Source organism: Bombina bombina, chromosome 1 (genome assembly GCF_027579735.1).
Source record: "Bombina bombina isolate aBomBom1 chromosome 1, aBomBom1.pri, whole genome shotgun sequence".
NCBI classification, from domain to species: domain Eukaryota; kingdom Metazoa; phylum Chordata; class Amphibia; order Anura; family Bombinatoridae; genus Bombina; species Bombina bombina.
In genome coordinates this window covers 1,258,573,882-1,258,587,838 of record NC_069499.1, presented here as the reverse complement: position 1 = coordinate 1,258,587,838, position 13,957 = coordinate 1,258,573,882, and positions in this window count along the sequence as shown.

Genomic DNA, 13,957 nt, shown 5'->3' with positions numbered 1-13,957 from the left:
AATTAGGGAAAACTCAGTACTGCTTGGTTATAAAAAAAAATAGAATTTATACTTTGTGCACAGAGCTCTGAGTTTCCTATACTCTCAGCCTTGATCCTGAATTAAGGTGGCCGAGATTTGGGTCCTTTGAGCTCCCTAAATTAATTGCCCTCCGCAATCTTCTGGTTGATATATGCCCTGACCAGATGGACTACTATTATCTGTTTGAGAATAATAGGGTTGCGGATGTCAAAACCCAAATGAAAATGTGTTTTCTGTATTACTAAAAGTTTCATGTATGTTAACATTGCTTTAGAATAAATGCTGGGAGGGAAATATTTGAGGTATGCGAGTTGATAAGAATTTTTGTGTACAATCGCTGCAAAAGAAAGCTGGCCTTGATGTTTGTTGCAGGATGGAGCTGTGTGTGTGTATCAGGGATTCTTAGCTAAGAAATTTGATGACGTAAGGATTTGCTTGTAATTGCTGTAACTTGGTTTTAAAGTCATATGTATGTTCTTAATTTTGTGCGCCAATAATAGAATTTTTTTTTTAGTTTTAAGTGATATTTGTTTTATGTATGGGCTGATAAGAGATTTAATGTGTTTCCATCTGTTTGAGGCATATAAAATATATGCAAGGGAAGTAACTAAGGATTTTGAAAGTGCGATGGTGTGTGTCATTTTTGTCACGCTCTAGTAAATATGAGAGTTTTTCTTGTATATGATTAATGGGTTAAGTATGTTTGTGGAAAAGATAAAATAAGGTAAAAAAAACTTGTCTTGTTTGCCATTGGAGTTCTGCTTCTTTGCTGTATTATGGACTGTGTGTCATTAGATGTATGTATTTGGGTCTGTTTCTTTTGCAATAAATGTTTAAGTATATGCAGGTTGCGATGCAGTGGGGAGGTGGAGTTTTGATGGTAAATAAGACAATAAGGTTGAATATGTAATATGATAAATGGTCAGCCCTTATGGGGACAGTACACTGTAAAATTGTTTTTATATTAATGTATTTTCAATGACTTGTTATACAAGCTGCATAGTATAAAAAATAATCAGCAGCTAACAATATAAATTTAAATATCACTCCCCACACTTTACATTTAAAGGGACACTCAGGTTTTATAAAAATTTTCATGATTCAGATACAGCATGCAATTTTAAACAACTTTCCAATTTACTTCCATTAAAAATAATGTGCACAGTCTTTTATATTTACATTTTTTTTTGAGTCACCAGCTCCTACTGAGCATGTGCAAGAACTCAGACTATACGTATATGCATTTGTGATTGGCTGATTGCTATCACATAGTTCAGGGGGAGTGGAAATATAGATAACTTAGAAATGTGTTAGAAAAGAATCTACTACTCATTTGAAATTCAGACTAAATGCTATTGTATTGTCTTGTTATCTTGCATTTGTTGATTATGCAAATCTGCTGTGTTTACTGGTCCTGTCTCTGGGAGCATAATAATTGCATAAGACCTGGATGATTTTCTATATTTTTACTTTAGTTTGTTTTACAATAGTTTGCTTACATAATCACCTTGTGCAGACCTTTCCTTGTATATATATTCAGTATAATATAAAATCCGTGAGACTAGCAGTGAAAAAAAAGAGTTACATTTGCTTTCCAGCTGATTGAGGCTTCATGCCGATGTGGATTTGACTTCTGAGTTGAATACATACAGGTCTGTGTAAAAGTCTGTTCTAATACAGGAGTGGAATTGCATGTTGCAAACGTTTTCTTTTTCTCTTCAAATAAGTTGCAAACTGAGAGATATCACTGACCTGAATGTATTCAAGCTCTAAAAAAAACTGCTCACTGCTCAACACGGAGTCAGGGGGTGGAGCAAATGCTATGCACAGAAGGCAGGAAAAAAAAATATTTAAAGGGGTATAGACAAACTGATATAAAATCTGAGATTTCAAAAAATATTTACAGAGAAAGAAAATGAAGTTTATTGTATGCTCAGCACTAGTATATTTAACTATGTCAAGCAGTTTCAATTAAAAATTATTCTTAATTTGGGTAAACTGTCCCTTTAACTATCCTGCACCCCTGTGAGTGTGGTTTCTTATTACTGGCTTGTTTACTTAGGCTGATTGATAGATGAGACTCCAGTATAAAACTTTTACTATAGGTGGGTATACCACAGACTAAATCAGCTATTTCAAATGCCAAAATAGAGGAAAGAAGCTTGTACAGGAACATCCTTTACACATTTATGTGCCACACGCAGTACACCTCTTACTCAGTCAGACAAATACACAACATTTTTTTTAAAACCAACGTCTCACTAGGTATGAGACATTGCTTCTTGTACCTTCTAATATCACTATCATCTACTGTACCTCTCTCAACCCAGCAACTTTGTTACCTCTACCTGATGATGGTACCCCACACTATGACTGTTTATCTGTATCTCTCTTTTAATCCAAACTAAGGGATGGCCTCTCTGATGTGCCTCTACCTAACCTGGATTGGACACTGTTCTGTGATGGAAGTTTGAGGATGGTGAATGTTTCTGCTGTAGTCATGACAGATTCTGTTATAGAGGCCGAGCCCCTCCCATCTCACTACAGTGCCCAAGCGGCTGAGCTACATGCACTCACACTTGCTTGTCAGCTCTCAAAGGACAGGTCAGTAAACATTTACACTGATAGTAAATATGCTTTAGGGATTGTATATGCCACTGGTCAATTATGGAAATTAAGGGGTTTTCTAACTTCTGCTGGTACCCAAATTGCCAATGCACCACAAGCTTCTGCATTCCTTGACTCAATCCATTTACCCACTTCCATCTCTGTCATGCATTGCAAACCACACACCCACTCACAGGAACCCATTTCACTTTGTAATAGTTATGCTGATCAAATTGCTTAGCATGCAGCTTCTCTGCCATTTACACTACATTGTCTCTCTTTACACTTCTCTTCCTGAACAAACTGTTCACCTCTAGACTATTCTTGGTGTTACCTGTGACTTTTGGTATCTGGTCCACTCCAGATGGATGCCCTGCTCTACCTCAACCACACCTCTCTCTTATGCTATCCTTTCTGCATAACCAAACACACTGAGGTACCACACAACTTTGCCCCCCCCCCCCCATCAAGCTGCAAAATGGGTTGTATTGAATTGTGAGACATGCTCAATTCAATCCAAGGGGGGAACCTAAAGGCCCACCAGGCGGATGCCCATGGGCATTTGAAACTTTTGAATGTTTACAAATTGACTTTTCTGACATACCTCCCTGTAGGGGTTTCAAACATTTACTTGTGATAGTGGACCAACTTACTGGATGGGTCGAGGCCTTTCCTACAAGAACTGTGAAAGTCCAAGAAGTTGCTAAGTGAATGCTAAAAGAACTCATACCCAGGTTTGGCCTCCCAGAGTAATTGAATCTAACAGAGGAACACATTTCACAAGTAATATTATTCAGCAACTGACATTAGCCTTAGGCTTTCCTTGGCATCTCCATACCCCTTGGCATCCAGAAAAGCTCAGGCCAAGTGGAAAGAAAGAACCAGACCCTAAAACAGTATATTGCAAAAATTTGTTCTCAAGTAAGCCTTAAATGGGTAGATGCTTTGCCCCTAGCACTGTTTGGGACTCACACAAACCATAGGGGGACCCTCAAGCTCTCACCATATGAACTATTGTTTGGTAGGCCACCTCCTTTGTATAGTGCCAACACCTTACACCTGCCTGACCTTGCAGTAGGTGATGTATAACTAACTGCTTATCTTTTGCAACTGCAGACATTCTCTCCACAGACATGTCTCTCTCTCTCAGTCTTTGCCATTGGACATGACTGCACATCCCTTCTAGTCAGGTGACTTCATTTTAGTCCAGACCTATCAAAAAAGCCACTGCAGCCTCTCTGGAAAGGTCCCTTCCTGGTTTTGCTGACTACTCCAACAGCTATCAAAGTTGCTGAGGTCGACTCTTGGATCCACTACTCCAGGTGTAAAAGATACAGCCCAGACAAAGAAGCAGCCTGCAACAAGCCAAAGAAAGAAGAAGCTGGGGCAACCAAGGCCTCTGAAGAAGGGGTAACCAAGACCCCTGACGACGATTGGTTAATTCAGACCCTTCTGGGTTTGAAACTCAGACTAACCAGAAATAGTGAAATCTCACTAGCTGAATGAGTGAAACTGAAAGATCTGTCTTTCTCTTATTTTCATTGTCTCACTCCTCTGTTGATATCTTGAGTAACACCCCTCAATATGTCTCCTTTGTTTTGTGTCACACTTTTGACCATGCTCTCTTCCCAATATGTGTCTTCTGGTCAGTGTGTTTGTCCTAACCCCTTTACTAAATACTCAGTTTTTCTTCCTACTACTAGCTGCACTCAACAAGTAATTATACTCAAAGTTCGTATTTAAAGGCCCTAAGGGGTTTGTTATCCAGTCTATTTGCATAGCCCCACTAGTGAATGTGGTTTGAAAATTATGAAGTGGGTAGCTGAGAAATGAAAGTCACCCCTTCTTGCTTGACGTTCCCCTGTAACTGCAATTGCCACAACCCCTATTTACCCCCACAATTCTTTCCCCCATAATGACAATTTACCTAATTCCCAATTGTCCACAGAGAACTATTCTTTAGGTGAGTGGGGACTAAACTCACACGTTGTCCTACTCCAAACTATAGCCAATCACAAAGAGGGCAATTGTTATATTTGTGCTCGCATTCCCACTCATCATAAGAGGGGTATTCCTCTTATGGGTATTAATGTTGATTTGTTTACCTTTGATTTGTCTACTTTTATTCCTCCAGGTACACCATTGTTCAACCTATCAGGTAATTTTATCTCTGGGAGGCACCTCATATGGTACTATCTGCAGGGAAATTGGCCAAGGTACGGTGCGGTTGGGTGCCTCCCTATGTGAGTATGTAATCTCCAGTAATGGCACTCATTTCCAGCTGGTAAATTTCTCTGGAATGATCCTGACTGTGAATCATAATCTCACTGCACTTTTTTTGTTTCCTCCAGGGCCCCAATTGTACTTTTGTTTCCCCATCCCTTGTACAATCTTTCCTCAGCAGACCACCCCCTGGGTTGTATTGATATGTGGACAGACAGCGGTGTCAGTCCTCCCTGGTAACTATACAGCCATCTGCTTCCTGGGTGTGGTAACCCTAGCCATCCGTGTTGTCCCCACGCTGCCCTTGGGCCCAATTCACAATAAACGTGAATCTGAAAGCTTGCTGCCCCCCCTTGTCCAACAGTATGCTGGAGATTCAACTGGTCGAGCTATCCTCCCGGCCGTTGGTGTCTACCTGAATCATCAGGACATCATCATGTTATCTGTGACACTACAGACCTTCATGAATGAGAGTGCAGGAGTTGTTCAGAGTGTGGCCCAAGAGTTGAAGCAGCTTAGACAACTAGCATTGCAGAATAGGATGGCCCTTGATTACCTCCTGGCATCCCAAGGAGGGGAGGGGGTGTAGTCTTGTGAGCAAAGAATGTTGTACCTATGTTACTGATCAATCACTTAATTTGAGTCACCATCTCACAGTTATTAAGTCCCTATCCCAGGATGTCCAAGATGTGATTGATGACAAATTTGGCCTTGGAGGTATTTTTAACCATCTCTTTGATTGGCTACCTAATTTGGGATGGTTACACTCCCTTTTTCTGTATGGCATTGTTATTATAGTATGCCTTATCCTGATGTGTTGCTGTATACAATGTGTACCTGGTCTAATCTCTACATGCAAGAATGTTTTCACTGTGTCTCATTCTTCTCCCAAATACTTGTTTCCCTCTATCTGTTTTGAATCTCCCCACCATGTTGAGATCTCTCTTGACCCTGATTTCTTCTGAGTTCACCTACTTCTCTCCTACTCTATGTCTCTTTTGACCTCTTGATCTTACAATGTTATTGTCTACCCACCAGCTGTGCCCTAAAATTCCCTGTCTTATCCCTATGCAGGATGCACTACGTCCCTGGGATCGTCTAGAACTTTCCTACATTGGGAAACTGGCCACGGAGAGACCATGGACCATCATCTACCTTGATGGCCACCCCGGTCGTAGCCTGTATACCCATAACCCACTCCTTTTTCCCTCCCTGGTGGTTTCTATTTCTTCATTGTCTTTCTGTATTGTTTTATTTTGATTTCATATTGCATTACCTTATACTTACACTCTCTATATTTCCTTCACAGGTGCAGAATTCCTTCACCTCCCAAACATGCCATGATACTGCCTGATAACCCACTATTCGCTATCAACTCTGCAAGAATGATGGGGATTGTTAATTGTTGTTAATAAAGCTGGGAGGGGATGTTTCTGCACTATGTCACGCCACACACATATGTCATGCCACACACACATTTACAGCATAGGAATGTTTAGGTAGTTGTCTACTCCACCCGATGGCGACTAGCGTCCGGTAATAGCGGAATTGCCTACTACCTAATAACTTCACTCCTACCTTGTTTTTGCTTACCCTCTTGTAGTCCTGTGAACCATCTTGGACGCGAGCACCCATGTACTAATAGCATTGTGATTGTAATTGTCAAACCGCCATGAGTCACATTAAGTTTTTGTGATCGCAGCACTTTGACGTTTGCGATCAAAGGGGGGAATGTTATGAGCTGCTTATTCTATTTTCATTATTTTATATGTTTAACCAAACTTTTCCTTTTCTTTTACTGAACTCTTCTCTGAAACTGCAGATATATTACTTCTGTATTTTCCAGCAATTCACTCCTGACCTAATAAGTGATGTATCTTTAACAACTTACTTTTAGCCTAAAAAGTATATATCAGTACATCTTAAAGTTATGGCTTCTTCCATACATTGTTTTTTTAAATATCTGAAACTCAAGGTAAAATCCAAGGCTTCTCTGTACAGTATCAACTTCTCAATCCAATTAGCCAGCTAGCCTCTGGTCACATTCCAAGAAAACATATCTCCCAAATTTTAACATAGAGGACCTGTTTTTTTTCCCCCTTTCCTAGTAACCACTAATCATGTGAGATTTATTGACCAATCATTATCAGCCAATTAGCTCTCTGCTTTGTAAGTTACTGTAATAGTATAAAAATGCATGTATATGAAAATGTGGTAGTCTTGCGTTGCTGTTTTTTGTTCTGGGACACTGTTGCAACAGTGTAATAAAGATTACCTCTCCTGAGGTGAGCCCTTGTTTGATAAATATCTGGTCTGGACCTCTTTATTACTGCACCTGAGACGAGCTGAAGCTGAAAAGTGTTAATCGAAACTTAGAAAGTATGCTTTAAGGAATCATAGACAAGCATATTTGATATATTGATCACATATCTTCTATCCAGGTGTTCTTGAACAAAAGCTATTACATATAATTTACAACATAGGCCTTTATTCCAAATGTAACTTGTGCAAAGTGCCTTAAATAGCTTTTTGTACTGGGTATTCAGAGTTTAAGACAACCCACTCTATTTAAAAACCTTGCAATAAATGATTTATGAATTTATGGTGCAATAACATTACTACAACTATATTCAAATCAATTAGTAAATCGTTTTCCATGTGGTTTTATTAGGATTTTTGGATACATTTTAGCATGAATTAAATGGCATGTCTTGTTGTTGAACAGCTTTATTTAAATGTTTTAGTGTTTGACCATAATTGGATTACGTAAAAAAAAAACAACCATATGTTACAAATGTTGTTTAAATCACATTTTACACTTGAAACTTGTAAACAAATGTTAATTATAAAAATACTCAAAATAATATGAAATTGTTAACTGCTATTCACCTTATACTGATATTACTGGTTAAGAGAAAACAATCAGCTAGATTACGAGTTTTTTCTATGGGACTTCCTTAGCGCTGGTATTACGAGTCTGTCCTGGGAGGCCAAAAAGTAAGCGGTACACCCTCTACCTCCAAGATTTCTAATGCATTCTAAAGTCAGTAGTTGTGAGTTTTATACTACAACACTGTAGCATAAAACCCATAACTAAAGTGCTAAAAAGTACACCAACACCCATAAACTACCTATTAACCCCTAAACCTAGGCCCTCCCGCATCGCAAACACTAAAATAAAATTTTTAACCCCTAATCTGCCGCTCCGGACATCGCCGCCACTATAATAAACATATTAACCCCTAAACCGCCACACTCCTGTCTCACAAAAACTAGTTAAATATTATTAACCCCTAATCTGCCGCCCCTAACATCGCTGCCTACATTATACTTATTAACCCCTAATCTGCCGCCCCCAACATCGCCGCCACCTACATTATACTTATTAACCCCTAATCTGCCATCCCCAACATCGCCGCCACTATTCTAAATTTATTAACCCTTTAAATCTAAGTCTAACCCTAACCCTAACACCCCTTAACAAATATAATTTAAATAAATCTAAATAAAATTACTATCATTAACAGATTTTTTCCTATTTAAAACGAAATACTTACTTATAAAATAAACCCTAAGCTAGCTACAATATAACTAATAGTTACATTGTAGCTAGCTTAGGGTTTATTTTTATTTCACAGGCAAGTTTGTATTTATTTTAACTAGGTAGAATAGTTATTAAATAGTTATTAACTATTTAATAACTACCTAGCTAAAATAAATACAAATTGACCTTTAAAATAAAACCTAACCTAACTTACAATAACACCTAACACTACACTACAATTAACTAAATTAACTAAATTAAATATAATTAAATAAATTAAATTAGCTAAATCACAAAAAAAAACACTAAATTACAGAAAATAAAAAACAAATTACAGATGTTTAAACTAATTACACATAATCTAATAGCCCTATAAAAATAACCCCCCCCCCCCAAATAAAAAAAACCCTAGCCTAAACTAAACTATCAATAGCCCTTAAAAGGGCATTTTGTGGGGCATTGCCCCAAAGAAATCAGCTCTTTTACCTGTAAAAAAATACAAACAACACCCCCAACAGTAAAACCCACCACCCACACAACCAACCCCCCAAATAAAAGCCTAACTAAAAAAACCTAAGCTCCCCATTGCCCTGAAAAGGGCATTTGGATGGGCATTGCCCTTAAAAGGGCATTTAGCTCTATTGCAGGCCCAAAGCCCTAACCTAAAAAATAAACCCACCCAATACACCCTTAAAAAAATCCTATCACTAACCTCCGAAGATTCACTTACCGGGAGAAGTCTTCATACAAGCGGCAAGATGTCCTCAACGAAGCTGGCAGAAGTGGTCCTCCAGACGGGCAGAAGTGGTGCTCCAGATGGGCAGAAGTCTTCATCCTGACGGCATCTTCTATCTTCATCCTTCCGACGCAGAGCGGCTCCATCTTCAAGACATCCGGCATGGAGGATCCTCTTCAAACGACGTCTTCTTCGAAATGAATATCACTTTAAGTGACGTCATCCAAGATGGCGTTCCTTAGATTCCGATTGGCTGATAGAATTCTATCAGCCAATCGGAATTAAGGTAAAAAAAAATCCAATCACCCAATAGAATGCGAGCTCAATCCTATTGGCTGATTGGATCAGCCAATAGGATTGAAGTTCAATCCTATTGGCTGATTGCATCAGCCAATAAGATTTTTTCTACCTTAATTCTGATTGGCTGATAGAATTCTATCAGCCAATCGGAATCTAAGGGACGCCATCTTGGATGACGTCACTTAAAGTGATATTCATTCCGAAGCTTAGGTTTTTTTAGTTAGGCTTTTATTTGGGGGGTTGGTTGTGTGGGTGGTGGGTTTTACTGTTGGGGGGGTTGTTTGTATTTTTTTTTTACAGGTAAAAGAGCTGATTACTTTGGAGCAATGCCCCGCGAAAGGCCCTTTTAAGGGCTATTGATAGTTTAGTTTAGGCTAGGTTTCTTTTTATTTTTTTTGGGGGGGGCTTTTTTATTTTGATAGGGCTATTAGATTATGTGTAATTAGTTTAAAGATCTGTAATTTGTTTTTTATTTTCTGTAATTTAGTGTTTTTTTTGTGATTTAGCTATTGTAATTTAATTTATTTAATTGTATTTAATTAATGTAATTTATTTAATTGTAGGGTTAGGTTAGGTGTTATTGTAATTTAGGTTAGGTTTTATTTTACAGGTCAATTTGTATTTATTTTAGCTAGGTAGTTAGTAAATAGTTAATAACTATTTACTAACTATTCTACCTAGTTAAAATAAATACAAACTTATCTGTGAAATAAAAATAAAACCTAAGCTAGATTCAATGTAACTATTAGTTATATTGTAGCTAGCTTTGGGTTTATTTTATAGGTAAGTATTTAGTTTTAAATAGGAATAATTTAGTTAATTATATTAATTTTATTTAGAATTATTTAAATTATATTTAAGTTAGGGGGTGTTAGGGTTAGACTTAGATTTAGGGGTTAATACATTTAATATAGTGGCGGCAACGTTGGGGCGGCAGATTAGGGGTTAATAAGTGTAGGTAGGTTGAGGCGACATTGGGGGCAGCAGATTAGGGGTTAATAAATATAATGTAGGTGTCGGCGATGTTGGGGGCAGCAGATTAGGGGTTAATAAGTATAATGTAGGTGGCGGCGGTGTCCAGAGCGGCAGATTAGGGGTTAATAAGAATAATGTAGGTGGCGGCGATGTCGGGGGCGGAAGATTAGGGGTTAATAAGTATAAGATTAGGGGTGTTTAGACTCTGGGTTCATGTTAGGGTGTTAGGTGTAAACATAACTTTTATTTCCCCATAGGAATCAATGGGGCTGCGTTACTGAGCTTTACGCTGCTTTATTGCAGGTGTTAGACTTTTTCTCAGCCGGCTCTCCCCATTGATGTCTATGGGGAAATCGTTACACGAGCACGTACGACCAGCTCACCGCTGACTTAAGCAGCACTGGTATTGAAGTGCGGTATGGAGCAAAATTTTGCTCTACGCTCACTTCTTGCCTTTTAACTCTGGGTTTGTAAAAACCTGTAATACCAGCGCTGCAGGTAAGTGAGCGGTGAGAAAAAACTGCTCGTTAGCACCGCACAGCTCCTAACTAGTGATGTTGCGAACCTAAAATTTTGCGTTCGCGAGCGGCGAACGCGAACTTCCGCAAAAGTTCGCGAACCGGGCGAACCGCCATAGACTTCAATAAGCAGGCGAATTTTAAAACCCACAGGGACTCTTTCTGGCCACAAAAGTGATGGAAAAGTTGTTTCAAGGGGACTAACACCTGGACTGTGGCATGCCGGAGGGGGATACTCCCATGGAAAATTACATAGTTGATGCAGAGTCTGGTTTTAATCCATAAAGGGCATAAATCACCTAACATTCCTAAATTGTTTGGAATAACGTGCTTTAAAACATCAGGTATGATGTTGTATCGTTCAGGTAGTGTAAGGGTTTTTTTTTTTTTAAATGTACACTACTGTTTTAGCAGATATGACTTGCACTGGTGTGACACTGTGCCCTGGCAGGACCTGGAACGCACACGTGTGAGGGAAACTGACTGCTATTATTTCACAGTAAAAAAAGTTTTTTAGTTTTTTTTAAATGTATGTAAACTACTGTTTTAGTAGATATGACTTGCACTGGTGTGACACTGTGCCCTGGCAGGACCTGGAGCGCACACGTCTGAGGGAAACTGACTGCTATTATTTCACAATAAAAAAGTTTTTTTTTTTTTTAAATGTATGTACACTACTGTTTTAGCAGATATGACTTGCACTGGTGTGACACTGTGCCCTGGCAGGACCTGGAACGCACACTTTTAAGGGAAACTGACTGCTATTATTTCACAGTAAAAAAAGGTTGTTGTTTTTTTAAATATATGTACACTACTGTTTTAGTAGATATGACTTGTACTGGTGTGACACTGTGCCCTGGCAGGACCTGGAGCGCACACGTGTGAGGGAAACTGACTGCTATTATTTCACAATAAAAAAGGGTTGTTTTTTTTAAATATATGTACACTACTGTTTTAGCAGATATGACTTGCACTGGTGTGACACTGTGCCCTGGCAGGACCTGGAACGCACATGTGTGAAGGAAACTGACTGCTATTATTTCACAGTAAAATACGTTTTTTTTTTACAACACTACTGTTTTAGTAGATATGACTTGTACTGGTGTGACACTGTGCCCTGGCAGGACCTGGAGCGCACACGTGTGAGGGAAACTGACTGCTATTATTTCACAATAAAAAAGGGTTGTTTTTTTTTTAAATGTACACTACTGTTTTAGCAGATATGACTTGCACTGGTGTCACACTGTGCCCTGGCAGGTCCTGAAATGCACACGTGTGAAGGAAACTGACTGCTATTATTTTAAATTAAAAAAAGGTTGTTTTTTTTTTTAAATGTACACTACTGTTTTAGCAGATATGACTTGCACTGGTGTCACACTGTGCCCTGACAGGACCTCAAATGCACACGTGTGAAGGAAAATGACTGCTATTATTTCACAGTCAAATTTCTAGATATGACTGGTGGCACTGGGCAAGTGGGCACAGTATACGCTGTGAGCCTGAGCTGGTAGGCAGGCTGCAAATAGATTACACAGGGAAAAAAAAAAAAAGCAGACATGTTCTAGCCCTAAAAAGGGCTTTTTGGGGTGCTGTCCTTACAGCAGAGATCAGATGAGTCCTTCAGGACTGTAGTGGACACTGAATACACTAGCCTAGCTATCGATTTCCCTATTAAATCAGCAGCAGCTACACTGTCCCTCCTCTCACTAAGAATGCAGGCTCCGAATGAATCTAAAATGGATGCTGTCCAGGAGGTGGGAGGGTCTGGGAGGGAGTGTCTGCTGCTGATTGGCTGGAATGTGTCTTGTGACTGTGAGCTACAGGGTCAAAGTTTACTCAATGATGACGAATAGGGGGCGGATCGAACATCGCATATGTTCGCCGTCCGCTGCAAACGCGAACATGCTATGTTCGCTGCGAACTATTAGTGGCAGAATTGTTCGCGACATCACTACTCCTAACGCAAAACTGTTTGGTAATTTTTTACATGCTAGTTTAATTTATTGCACACTATAAAAGTTGGAAAATGCTTGTCTCATATCTAGATCACCTGTATTATGCTGAACTACAGATGTGTCAACTGTGGATTTATCATTCACTCAAATTTTCTCTTAATTCCTAATAATCATCAATTACTTTATCTACATTTTAATTATCTTTAAATAAAATATGATGTTATACCAATAACAGTATTTAATAGTGATCCTGTACTTCTCATAATCTAAAAAAAAGTTTGTCCCAATACAAAGATATATAAAAAACCTCTATTTTTTCTTATATTAAAATTGGGTGCTTACAGAAAAATCATAAGAAAAAGAGTTTTTAATGGAATGTTCATAGACCTAAAGAAAAGCAAAATATTGTGCCAAAAAGAATGCTAAAATATGGCAGCTAACTAATTCCATATTGATTATGATTGACAGTATTTTTACACTATACCAATAATCAGGGCTCAAACTTTCAAGCCCTAAGCGACTAGCCAGCCAAAAATGTTACTCACAACTTTTGATCCCACCCACACCTCGCCCACTAACCCAACCCTTCTTTTTATATGTTTAGCTAACGTGAAACACCTTATAGTGCAGAATTTTTTAATATTATTTTTTATTTATACCATAAATTAAATAATGCTACAAACAGTAATAAATTAATAAAATTAAGTGCATAGGAGTAAGCATCATTAACTAGGGTTCTGGGGAAGACAACAGCTAGACAGAAAAAGGAAGTTGTTTAACTGAGAAAATGCAGAGTATTAAGATTAATGTGAGGTCATAGCAGACCTGCAAAAATTGTTTTATTATTATCATCTCTCATCTATCTTTCTCCTCTGCCTCCTCTCTTCGATCTCTCTTTTTACCTCCTCCCTTCTCTCTCAAGCCATATCTTCTCTTTACAGTCTCTCTCCTCTCTCATATCTCTTCACTCTTTCTTAACGCTATCTTTTTCTCCACTTTCACTTCTCTCCAATCTCTCTCTCTCTCTCTCTCTCTCACTCTCTCTCTTCCCCTGTTTACCCTCTCAGAAGTAACAGTC